The sequence below is a fragment of the Pongo abelii genome, chromosome X (genome assembly GCF_028885655.2).
Source record: "Pongo abelii isolate AG06213 chromosome X, NHGRI_mPonAbe1-v2.0_pri, whole genome shotgun sequence".
NCBI lineage: Eukaryota > Metazoa > Chordata > Mammalia > Primates > Hominidae > Pongo > Pongo abelii.
In genome coordinates, this window is record NC_072008.2 from 126310513 (window position 1) to 126324614 (window position 14102).

Genomic DNA, 14102 nt, shown 5'->3' on the forward strand with positions numbered 1-14102 from the left:
CTTCCTCAGATAATGCTTCTACCGCATCCTCCTCCTATTTAAAATCTTTTGATAGCTCTCTCTCCCTCTCTCTCCTATTATATTAACTCTAGATTCTTCTGCTTGGCTTTTAAGTGCTTCAGTCTGGTTCCTCCCTACCGAGCCTATCTTTTCACATTACACATTCTCTGCTCTAATTTGGCTGGCCTCCTTACTGCTGCGTAAGTTTTCATTCACATTACATCTGTGGCAGACATGGCTTGTTGCCTACCAGTTATTCCCCCTCCTTCCTTAGTAACAGAACCTTGATTATGTTACAGGTGACAGTGTGTTTCCCCAAGAGGTGAATCACAATTGTTTTAAGCTGGTCATGCAAATTTTTGCTAGTGATGGATATAGGGGTGACTAGATGTCTTAGTTCTGGCTAATGAGACATAAGGAGAACTCTGAGAGAGTTTCTGGGAACGATTTTTCCTCTCTGAAAAAGAGATGATCATGGAAAAGAGCTCCATCAATCTCTTGCTTAAGTTACTAGAGTTAGGATGTGATGCTTGATGCTGTGGCAGCCATCTTGGAACCATGAGGGGAGACATTGCCATTGCAATGAGGATGTCAAAACAAAAACATAAAAATACTGATGATATTGTTGAGTTGCTACACAAACTCTGGGACTGCCCAGCTCCCGATATCTTGTGAAGTGGTGCTATGGACTGAATGTGATTTCCCAAAATTCATATGTTGAAGTCTTAATCTTCAATGTAATGGTATTTGGAGGTGGGACCTTTGGGAGGTAATTAGGTTTACACAAGGTCCTGAGGGTGGGCTCCCATGATGGGATTAGTGTCCTTATAAGAAGAGGAAGAGACCATAGCCCTCTTTCTTTTCAACATGTGAGGATAAAGCCAAGAAAGCAGCCATCTACAAGCCAAGAAGAGTGCCCTCACCAGACATTAGATGTGCCGGCACCTTGATCTTGGACTTCCAGCCTCCAGAGTGTGAGAAATCAGTGTTTGTTGTTTAAACCACCCATTCTATGGTATTTTGTTATAGGAGCCTGAGCAGACTAAGACAACTGGACTAGTAAATATCTGTAAAAGTTTAAGTCACTGATAATTCGGGGATTTTGTTACTTGCATTTGAAGTCATCCGAACTAATACCGTACTCTTCATCCAGGAAGCTGTCCATTTGTTCCACCATCAATTTAAATACTGAAATGTTTTCAAGAAGCAGCTCAAACCCTACCTGCCAGCAAATTATCCCCTGACCACTGCAGACCTCACTGATCTCTTCTGCTGAACTTCTGAACTAATATTTAACAGGTGTCCTGCAGCTTGGTACTTCATTACATTAAGCTTTTGTGGAACTTTTCACTCTGGTTTCTCCCAGGTTTGCCTCTTCAACTGGGCTAAGTTTCTTGAGAACCATGCCTTCTACTACTGTAGTTTGCCTCCGGTACTGCCAGCAGTGCCTAGCATTGTGCCACACAGCTAGTGTCTCTCAACCTTCTTTGTCTGAAGAATAATGGTGGCAGTTGCTTGGAATTTTGAGTGCCAAACAAGAGGCACCTCGGTCTCTTCTCACAGTAAGTAACTTTTAACTCTAGGACATGTAATTCAAAGTCCAAAGTAAACAATGACATTTTTTGAGCTGAAAGAGTTTTATGAGATTTGACAAATTGTTCAGTAGTATTAAACCCTCAAATCTATACTGTGGAACATATAAATCAGTGCTTCTCAATAATGGTTGCACATTAGGATCACCTGGGTAACGCTTTTAAACATACAGATGCCAGGGTCTCACCGCCAGATATTCTGACTTAATTATTTTATTTTATTTTTGAGATGGAGTTTCGCTCTGTTGCCCAGGCTGGAGTGCAATGGCGTGATCTTGACTCACTGCAACCTCCACCTCCCGGGTTCAAGTGATTCTCCTGCCTCAGCCTCCCGAGTAGCTGGGAATACAGGTGCCCACCACGCCCAGCTAATGACTTAATTAATACAAGGTGTGTCCTGAATGGCAGCAGTTTTTAAGAGGGCGCCAGATGATTCTAATGTACAGCCAGGGTTGAGACCCAGTGCTGTAGATCACTGTGTTGATGTTCTAGGGCAGGGTTCCTAAACTCCGGTGTCCATAAGTATCACCTGTGTTTTATACAAAAATGATGATTTCTGAGCCCCACTGCCAGAGAGTCTAAAGGCCTGGGTGGGACACAGTGGACTGTATTTTTAGAAAAACAGTCAGGTGATACAGATATATGTGGTATGTGGGCCACACTTTGAGAAACTCTGTTCTAAATGCACTTATACTTAGAAAATTTTATAATCTATTTTTTACTTGCTTAAGCAATTATGGTTGTCTGCCCTACAGAAAGCAAAAAGCAAGATTTGTTTAGATTAAACTGATGATTCAAACTGAAGGACAATGCTAATTTCCAGTGTGCTAGAAGTGAGTATAAGTATGGAAAAGAAAAAAAAATACATTTTAAATGACAGAAACATTTTCATGAAAATTAAGTGAGCATAAATTTTGCAAACGATCCAAATTTAGGAGGGCAAGCTAGTCCACCGATTCAGATTCAAATGCATGAAGATTTCTAATTATCTGGAACAGGAACAGTGGGCCCAAACCAGTGAGATGAAAGTGAACAGGGATAAACATAAAATCTAGTATTAGGAGCTTTTAAAAAAAAATCTATCTCACAAATACAAGATGGAAGAGACCATATTAGCAAAAACTCAAGGGAAAAAGATCTGCAGGATTACATTACTGACAAATTATGAATCAACAGTGTGACTTTTTTTTTTTTTTAATGAAAGTGAGCCGGGCATGGTGGCTCACGTCTACAGTCTCCAGCACTTTGGGAGGCTGAGGTGGGTGGATAGCTTGAGGACAGGAGTTCAAGACCAGTCTGTCCAATACGGCGAATCCCCAACTCTACTAAAAATACAAAAATTCTCCAGGCGTGGTGGTGCACACCTGTAATCCCAGCCACTCAGGTGGCTGAGACACGAGAATAGCTTGAACACAGGAGGCAGAGGTTGCAGTGAGCCGGGATTGTGCCACTGCACTCCATCCTGGGCAACAGAGTGAGACTCTGTCTCAAAAAAAAAAAAAAAAAAAAAAAAAAGTGAAAAGTACAAGCTTGGGCCACTTAGGTAGAAAGCTCAAGCAAGCAAGTCAAGGGAGATGATATCCTAATGGACTCTGCCATGGAGTTATATATCCAGTTCTGAGTTCCACAGTTACAGAAGGACATTAACATACCAGAGAGCCTCCAGGATAGAGAGACCAGAATTGGGGAGGCTCTGGAAAATCTTCCCATGGGGACATGCTCAGGCTGGAGAACAGAATCTGTCTTAGCAGGATAGCTAAGGTAGGTCTTCAAACCTTTCTTCTTCAAACCTTCTTCCTTCTGCCCTGTGTACGATGAACACAGGGCAGAGTGAAGAAGATATTTTCTAGAGCTCTGGAGAGCAAAGTAAAAAGGATAGTTTGTCATTAAAAGGAGCCAGGGTTCAGTTTAGTAGGAAGGGAGAGTTTTTAACAATGAAATCTTAAAAAGTAGTAACTCATAATTATTCGTTCTGAGACACCAGAAGTGTTGTTTAAAGAGAAGATGAATTGAGCATTTCTCCAGAAAATATGAGTTTCAGTATCAGAAGACAAGTTAGATACGATGGCCTCTAAACACTCTACCAACTTGAATCCCACAGCTTTCTGAAATTTCTTGTGCCTCAGTAGTAGTTAGAGAAGAAAGTTTACAGTAAATGAAAATACATGGCTGGGCGCAGTGGCTCACGCCTCTAATCCCAGCACTTTGGGAGGTCGAGGTGGGAGGATCACCTGAGGCCAGGAGTTTGAAACTAGCCTGGCCAATATGGTGAAACCCCGTCTCTACTAAAAATACAAAAATTAGCTGGGCACGGTGGCATACGCCTGTAATCCCAGCTACTCAGGAGGCTGAAGCAGGAGAATCACTTGAACCCGGGAGGCAGAGGCTGCAGTGAGCCAAGATCACACCATTGCACTCCAGCCTGGGCAACAAGAACGAAATTCCATCTCAAAAAAAAAAAAGGCTGGGTGTGGTGGCTTACGCCTGTAATCCCAGCACTTTGGGAGGCCAAGGCAGGTGGATCACGAGGTCAGGAGATCGAGACCATCCTAGCTACTGCGGTGAAACCCCGTCTCTACTAAAAATACAAAAAATTAGCTGGACGTGGTGGCGGGTGTCTGTAGTCCCAGCTACTAGGGAGGTTAAGGCGGGAGAATGGTGTGAACCCGGGAGGCGGAGCTTGCAGTGAGCTGAGATCGCGCCACTGCACTCCAGCCTGGGCGACACAGTGAGACTCCATCTCAAAAAAAAAAAAGAAAAAAAAAGAAAAAAACCCAGAAAATACAAAAGGCATTCAACAGTGATATTATGAAAGGAAAGGCACATTCAATGCCATCAAACTTTCTTTCACAAATACTTCAGAAGAAAGCCTTTGACTTTTTGTTAATTACAAAACAGCTAGTGGAGAGAGACCCCTTACCCCCATTCCAGAGTTACTTGATCTGATAGGCAGAACAATGTGCCCCTGACAAAGGGGTCCATATCCTAATCCTCAGAAAAATGGGGAATTGGGGTGTCAGATGGAATTAAGGTTGCTATCATCTGACTTTAAAGTAGGGAGCTTATACGAGGTTATCCAGTGGGCCCAGTGTAGTCACAAGAGTGCTTATAAGTGAAAGAAGGAGGCAGCAGAGTCAGTCAAAGACAGAGATGTGACAATGGAAGCAGAGGTGACAGTGATACCACGTGAGAAAGACTCAACCAGCCATTGTTCCCTTTGACGATGGAGGAAGGGGCCAGGAGACAAGGAATTTAGGCAGCCTACATAAAGTAGAAAAGGCAAGGAAACAGATTCTCCCCTAGAGCCTCCAGAAACCTGTAAGTCTGGACAATGATTTTGGGGCAGTTTGAGGCCCTGGGTCCATTTTATATCCCTTCTGCATCCTCCCCTCCCTTCTACAACTCAAGTTTCAGGGAGCATACCTACAACTGTCTTCACCTGATAACTTCCTTCCAACTGAGCAGTTGCTCAAGTACTCAGACCTTTATTTATTTATTTATTTTTTGAGACAGAGTTTCACTCTGTCACCCAGGCTGGAATGCAGTGGTACAATCTTGGCTCACTGCAACCTCCACCTCCTGGGTTCAAGCGATTCTCCTGCCTCAGCCTCCTGAGTAGCTGGGCTTACAGGCGCGCACCACCACATCCAGCTAATTTGCGTATTTTTAGTACAGATAGGGTTTCACCATGTTGGCCAGGCTGGTCTCGAGCCCTGGACTTCAAGTGATCTGCCCACCTCGGCCTCCCAATATTGTTGGGATTACAGGCATGAGCCACCACACCCAGCCCTCATCCCTTTAACGTATGGTACGGGTAGGATTTTTTTTCATACTTCTAACATTTTGCTTTGTGATCACGTGTCTAGCCATTTATTCCTTTAATCAATCAGCTTGGCTCCTCTCCATCCATGCTGGCTTTCTGGCTGTTCTTCAGGTACACTCCCACTTCCAGGGACTTGACACTGGCTGCTCTGCCTGGGACTTTCTTCTCTCAGGTATCCCGATGGGTAACTCTCTCATTTCCTTCAAGTCTTTGCTTAACTGTCACTTTCTCAATGAAGCCTATCCTGACTATGCTATTTAATACTGAGACCCCCCTTCCACCCATGTCACCCTACCAATACACTTTCAAACTCGCTTTTCCTGTCCATTTTTTCATAACACTTATCTCTTTCTAACACAAAATAGAATTTAATTGCTAATGTCGTGCACTTACTATCTGTCTTCTCCCATTAAAATATTAATGCCACAAAGTGAGGGGATTGGTGTGTTTTCTGTTCACTGATATATCCCTAAGCACTAAGAACAGTGCCTGGTACATAGTAGATACTCAGTAACTACTACTGTCAAATTAATGAATTTATTATCTTCTTTGGTGCCTATTACTAGGTCAGATCCTGGAGTAGGGCTATAAGAGAATAAGACATTGTGCGACTTAGAATCTGCCTCTCCAAATATTATACACCTATTTGATTTCATTTTGGCTGGCTAGGCTGCAAACATTTGGAGGCAGGTATACTACCTTTGACTTGCCTCAACTCCCCTGATGCTCACTCAGTCCCTTTCCTCCCCACCCCACACCCGGTGCCCCAACCCTAATTGCTATTCTACTGGCACCCATTCTCTCCAAGTTTCTCTTCTCTCTTCAGTGGGGAGGAATAAGTAGCAAGGGGGTAAAATCACTCTTTTCACTAAATCTAGGTACTTGCCAATATATATGATGTTGGAACGCTTCAGAAAAATACAAATGATTCTTAGAACAATAATTTGGGATTTTTATTTTAAAACATAAATGTGTAGGAAAACCTCAAACAACTCTAAAACTTAAAAAAGAAAACAAAAGTTCAGGTGTGTTTTTGCCTTAAACAAATTCCAATAAATGAGAACTCAAACTTATAAAAATAGACTGGATCTGGGAGCAGCTTTTCACATTTCAAAGGATGCCTCACTTCATATAAAGCATTAACTACATGTTTTTGTTGTTGTTGTTGTTGTTTTGTTTTGTTTTTTCGAGACAGAGTCTCAATTTGCCACCCAGGCTGGAGTGCAGTGGCGCGATCTCAGCTCACTGCAACCTCCGCCTCCCGGGTTCAAGCGATTCTCCTGCCTCAGCCTCCTAAGTAGCAGGGACTACAGGCATGTGCCACCACGCCTGGCTAATTTTTTTGTACTTTTAGTAGAGACGGGGTTTCACCATGTTGGTTAGGCTGGTTTTGAACTCCTGACCTCAAATGATCCACCCGCCTCGGCCTCCCAAAGTGCTGGGATTACAGGCGTGAGCCACTGTGCCCAGCCAGTTATTTTAAATAGTTCGTTCAATTGAATAAAAAATTGAACCCATATGTCCTACAATGGAGAAACTGAGATTAAATGATCAACGTTCAATTCATACAATGGACTACTAAACAGTCATTAAAAGTTTTGTTCTTAATAAAATGGGAAAATGCTAATATTGTAATGGGGGAGAAAGTTGAAAACAAAATTGTATAATTACAATTATTTTTAAAAATCCATAATATTATATACCTTAAATTGGTATATTGGGCTATTAAAAAAAAGGAAAAACAAACAAAATCCATAATAAGAATACTGGAAGGAAAGACACCAAATTATTAACAGATTGTTTCTGAGTGTAAAGATTGTAAATAATTTCCTTTTATTCTTTTGAATTGTCTGTCTACATTTTCTATAATGGGAGTGTATTATTTTTATTGTAAAGATTAATATATGGCCAGGCCCGGTAGCTCATGCCTGTAATCCCAGCACTTTGGAGGCCAAGGTGGGGAAGATCATTGAGGTCAGGAGTTGGAGACCAGCCTGGCCAACATGGTGAAAACCCATCTCTACTAAAAATAACCAGGTGTGGTGGTGCGCCTGTAATCCTAGCTACTCCAGAGGCTGAGGCAGGAGAATCGCTCGAACCCAGGAGGCAGAGGTTGCAGTGAGCCGAGACTGCACCACTGCACTCCAACCTGGGTGACCGAGTGAGACTCTGTCTCGAAACAAAATAATAAAATTAAATTTTAAAAAAGATTAAAGTAAACTTTAAAAACAAAATCCAGGTTTGATTTTTTAAAATTTGATTTGCACAAAACTTTCCAGAATTGTCACTATTGAGGTGACTATTGAGTTGTCACTATTGAGGGAGAAAAAATTCCAGGACAACTGTTTATCAAGTTTTTAATCTAATCACTCATTTGCTTAAGAACGAATCTATAAGATCTATTATACAACATGGTAACTATAGTTCATTACAATATGTTGTGGACTGAAAATTGCTAAGTAGCCAGGCGCGGTGGCTCACGCCTGTAATCCCAGCACTTTGGGAGGCCAAGGCAGTAGGATCGCATGAACCCAGGAGCTCAAGACCAGTGTGGGAAACATAGCAAAACCCCGTCTCTACAAAAAAAATGCACAAAATAGCTGGACGTGGTGGTGCATACCTGTGGTCCCACTGCTCGGGAACCAAGGTAGAAGAGTGAGAAAAACTGAGGTCCTTTTAAGAAAATGTGTGGCAGTTGCTTCTGTGGGAAATGAGGGAGGAGCCTTATGTCAAGTGGTTATTTAAAACCCATATCTTGTCATTTGTGGGCTTGAAATGAATTTGGCTAAATGAATTGACTAAATTGAATTTTTAGAAATCAAATCTTGATCTTCATTTTTAAAGGTTTAAAATGTATTTGTTCTTTGTATCGAATGGAGGAATTCCGTTTAAATGTTCAAAACTGGTAGGTAGGACTGTACAAGAAAAGATGAAGGCGGTGATGACAAACCAATAAATTCAAGGAGGCCGTTTGGAGAAATCGCTGAGTCAAGAGTATGGCAATCACGTGAAGATTTTAATAAAAACGAAACGAATCAGACGCGTTTAGCCTTCCCTTCCCTCTCCACCCACTTTTGGCCTTGTTAAAGGGAAGAGGACCGTCGGTTTTAATCAATCCTTCGGTTTCTCTACTGGGCGGAGCACTGAGAAGGTGGCGGAAGGAGGGGCAACCGGGCCCTGCTGGCGCGCCTTTAGGCACGTGGGTCTGGGTTGCGGACCAGGAACACAGCGATCTGGGCGAAACATTGGCCTTTTGTGTCTCTTGCGTTTGGTACCTTTTGGGGGCCGGCTGCAGCTGTGAGAGGCCACACTCGCTGCCAGCGGTCAAGGCGACCTTGTTCAGCAAAGCCGCTATTGTACTTTGAGCTAGTGACTCCAGCGGCTTGGCAGCTATCTAGGCATTCCTCCAGGACCTTTCTCCCCCTGGAGGCCTCAGCTTTAAATGCAGTTTGTTTTTACAGTTGGATACTGCTCTATTCTTGGCTTTGGCGCCAAGAGTAGCTTGCAATCCTTGCCAGTTAATTGTGGCCTCTGCGCGAAAAGAACGATGAAGTGCTGCCCTTTATGTCTAAAGGTGGCGCTTCGGACTTCGCTGGCAGTAGGTGCTTTGAAGTCTTTCTTCAGCGAACCTACTCACCTGGTGGCCTTTATGCGAGCATGAACCTGCACCAAAGCCACTAGGCTTAGTACCTGTCCTGGGTTGGCATGTCTGTGGGTGCCGCTGTAGCTATAAATGACTTTGATTGGCATAAGCACAATTGTTTCACATATGCACTTGTCAAAATTTAATTAACTGTACATTTTATTTCTGCTAGCGAAGTTTCCTAAAAACAAAAAAAAAGTACACTTTAAATATATATAGCTTATTATATGTCACTTATGCCTCAATAAAGTTGTTTAAAAGAAGCACATTCAGAAGATTAATACATGATAACTAAGATTAAATAACTGATAAAAATACAAAATGTGTTTCTTTTATCTACATCACCGAGTAGAGAAGAAAAATCACATCTATTGCCCAATTTCATAATTTAACTGCCGTTTATTTTAAAGCCTTTAATTTCTGTAAATATAGGCACGTGGTTTTATTTGCAAAGTTTTTCCTGAGGATATTTAATTAATATTTGATTTACTATTGCCCTGACACCGAAGAAAACACAAAGCCACTATTCTTCAAAAAAGAAAAGAAAAAAAGAAAGAAAACAAACAATCATAGCCCCGTAGGAGATAGCCCGGCACAGGGGTCAGGAACGCTGGCTAAGGGGTCAGGCCAACGTTGGTCTGAACAGAAACTACCATATACCAGCTATGTGAGCTAAGTTGAATTCCTCATTTTCTCTGAGCCTTGGCTTTCTCACAGAGTTCCTGAGTGAATCAGGGTCAGCAAGCGAGGAGTAGAAGGACAGTAATTTGGGGGGAACCTCAACTCTACGTGGGCCTCAAATATGGGCTGCTGTCTCAAATTTGTGTGGAATTACTGGGAGAATGATTCTCACAAAAGTTGATCCTAAGTGAAATCCGTCAGCCCTGTTACTAGAAGGTAAGAGAATAGGTTGGTGAGTGTCCTTAAAATCTGAAAGTTTCAGCTGAGTGTGGTGGCTCACGCCTGTAATCTCAGCACTTTGGGAGGCCGAGGCAGGTGGATCACCTGAGGTCAGGAGTTCGAGACCAACCTGGCCAACATGGTGAAACTTCGTCTCTACTAATAATACACAAAGTAGCCAGGCATGGTGGTGCACGCCTGTCATCCCAGCTACTCAGCAGGCTGAGGCAGGAGAATCACTTGAACCTGGGAGGCAGAGGTTGCAGTGAGCCGAGATCGCACCATTGCACTCCAGCCTTGGCAACAAGAGTGAAACTCCGTCTCAAAAAAAAAAAAAAAAAAAAAAAAAAATAGAAAGTTTCCCAGGCCTGGAGGACTTTTAATGATTAAATGAGATAATAATGAATGTGAAGGCCCGGAACGCTACCTGATACATACTACTGTGTAATCAATGGTACTTATTTCTATTTTGTCATTATCATCAGTGGTGTAATCACCACCAATGGCACTTATTTTTTTTTAATTCTCATTGGTGATCGAACCACCTACCTGATAGTATTATTGTGAGCAGAGCATTAATGAACAAAAGCAAGTAGAATTCCTAGCAGAGAGCCTGAGACATAAGGCTCAGTCGGTATTCATTTTCTTCCCCCTTCCCTCTCCCTTACTTTGAAGCATTCAGCTCAAATTCAGCCTACATCATGAAGTATTCCCTGCTTCACATTTCCCAAGTCAATACATGTGGCCTTTCCTGTGGCTACGGGGTTGGATGGGAGAAGCGTCATTGCCAAGTGCAGGCTAGTGTGGGAGACCTGAGTTGGCTCAGCTGGCACTGAGCTGCAGGAAGGCATCTAAGCTTGTGCCAGCGTGTTGCCTTGGACTTTGTGCACTTCAGTTGTAGTTGCTATAAGGGAAGGAAGTGGGGTGTCACAGGTTGGGTTTTGCCAAAATAGGCTGAGGTAGAATTTGACGTGAAAGATGTTTATTTAGAAATCAATACCTGTGAAAGGAAGGGGTGGGAGGCAGGATGCATCCCAACAACGGTGATGCCAGCCCAACACAGCCTTGACCAACCCCACAGGAATGTCTGGAGTGACTATTGCTATCAGTGTCCCACAATGGGCTGATAAGGCTGGGCCTTCATCCCCCTCTCTCTATCACTGGACGCAGGCTGCCCTGGAGAGAGCATGACTTCATGACCTGAAGTGGAGGCAGACCCTGCAGTCGCTGACAGCTAATTCTTTTATATTTTCATTTTTTGAGATGGAGTCTTGCTCTGTTGCCCAGGCTGGAGTGCAGTGGCATGATCTTGGCTCACTGCAACCTCCGCCTTCTGGGTTCAAGTGATTCTTCTGCCTCAGCCTCCCGAGTAGCTGGGACTACAGGCACATGCTACCACACTCAGCTAGTTTTTGTATTTTTAGTAGAGACAGGGGTTCACCATATTGGCCAGGCTGGTCTTGAACTTCTGACCTTTTGTTCCGCCCGCCTCGGCCTCCCAAAGTGCTGGGATTACAGGCATGAGCCACAGCACCCGGCCTGATTCTGAGCATACTCTTCACAGCTGAGCAGCAAGTCCTTTTTTGCAGGGGGATCAGAATGGCATATTCCCTGTGTCCACCACAATGGGGGCAAACCAACAGTATAGTAACACATGGCAAACCGTTGAATGTCCCGAACAGTGAATTGCAACTATATCTCAACATGTAAGGAAGAGGACTAGCAGCCATCTCTTGACACAGGATAGTAGGAAAAGTGAGATGAAATGTCTGTGTACCAGACAACTGTACATGTGCGGTAAGAGCAGCTGCCGCAGAGAAAAGAGTGAGTGCAGGAAGAGAAGGGAGGCAGGCCCGGGACCCAAGCCTTGAAGCACTCCTAACAGTTAGACTTGGGTAGAGGAGGAGGAACATCGGAGTAAGGATGAAACCCCCCCAGAAGCGAAAAGAGGGAAGAACATTTTAAGGAGGATGTGTAATCAACTGGGTCAAAGTTCATCATCCACATCATCATCATCATGATATTACTATTCTAGGATGTTGGTTAAGACCACGTGGAGTTATTAAATGGGACCCAGTTTAAGAAATAATAGGCTGGGCCTGGTGGCTCACACCTGTAATCTCAGTATTTCGGGAGGCCGAGGTGGGAGGATCACTTGGGCCCAGGATTTCGAGACCAGCCTGGACAGTACAATGAGACCCCATCTCTACCAAAAATAAAATAAAAACTAGCCAGGCATGGTAGCATGTGCCTATCTATAGTCCCAGCTACTGGGGAGGCTGAGGTGAGAGGATGGCTTGAGCCTGGGAAGTTGAGGCTGCAGTGAGCCGTGGTCGCACCACTGCATTCAAGCCAGGGTGACAGAGTACGACCTTTTCTCAAACAAACAAACAAAAAGAAATGATAATCTAGTGAGAAGTAGTATAACCAGGATGACTCTACATTCTCATTTTGCCTGCGACAGTCTCAGTTTATATCCATTGTCCCACATCTCATCCAATTTAGCATTTGTCTCATATGTTTTTCATTTTTGAACTAAATATTACTCTCAATAGTTCCACTAAAATAATTTGGTTTGAGTTTAGTAGATCTCCACTTTGAACTTCCAGTTTCTACAGAGTTCTCTTTTTGGCTCTCACCTGATTAAATCTGAAAAACAACACTGATAATCTCTCTTTTCCTTACCCTTTCCAGAAATAACATAACTAACCTCCCCATCAAGGAAAGCAGGCAGAGGAACTCATTGATAAAAGGAAATATGCCATACATCAGCAGTTAGGGACTGCTAACAACCTCAGATCTCATGTAGTGATGGAGGAAGTATCTGACACTGTTCAGCTGCCTGCCACTTGGAGTACTGGCCAGTGGTTCTTTGGCCTGTGAGTTCCATGTGTGTTTCAGAAGCCATCAGGTCAGACTTGGAACCAACCCAAATGCCCATCAATGATAGACCAGATAAAGAAAATGTGGCACATATACACCATGGAATACTATGCAGCCATAAACAAGAATAAGATCATGTCCTTTGCAGGGACACGGATGAAGCTGGAAGCCATCATCCTCAGCAAACTAACGCAGGAACAGAAAACCAAGCACCACATGTTCTCACTCATAAGTGTGAGTCGAACAATGAGAACACATGGACACAGGGAGGGGAACATCACACAATGGGGCCTGTTGAGGGGTTGGGGGAAAGGGGAGGGAGAGCATTAGGACAAATACCTAATGCATGTGGGACTTAAAACCTAGATGACGGGTTGATAAGTGCAACAAACCACCGTGGCACATGTATATACCTATGTAACAAACCTGCACATTCAGCACATGTATCCCAGAACTTGAAGTTAAAAAAATTAAAAGAAAAGAAAAGAAGCCATCAGATCACCAGTTAGCAGGGTCAATGGGAAGTGTGGGCAATTATAGGTAAGGTGTACCTGTATAGACATAGGAAATAGAGGCTGAGCAGACCAGCCACAGAAGATATAGAGAGCAGTATGAAAATTCTCACAACAGTGGTTGTATAATTTATGCATGGTGTAAATATACAACCATGTATTGATTGATAATGCTTTTTTATTTTGTTATAAACCTTCTTAGCAGTAATGAGCTAAAATAAATGAAAGTGCATGTTTACTGAAAATTTAGGTACTGGCTGGGCATGGTGGCTTATGCCTGTAATCCCAGTGCTTTGGGAAGCTGAAGCTGGAGGTTCGCTTGCACCCAGGAGTTTGAGGCTGCAGTGAGCTATGATTGCACCACTGCACTCCAGCCTGGGCAACAGAGCAAGACTCCATCTCTAAAAAAAAAAAAAAGTAGGTACTAAATTTGGTGATGTACATGTAACTCGCTCAAAATGTCTATTGATGTTTACCACTGTGAGGGCCACAGTGATATAACTGACCACACAAAACCCAGAAGGCAATGGTCTGTTGAGGAAGCATCAGCATCTACCTCATAAGGCGGTAGTTATTTTAAGAATGTGCTTAAGGACCACGGGTTTACATATAACTCTATTCAACATGATTCTCATGTAGATCAAATGACTGTTCTTCTAAATTCATTTTGCTCAATTTTTATTCCAACTTTCCTTGTGCACATACAAAAAGTGAAGTTGTAGCTATTAAGGTGTTGGCTGCATTAGCCA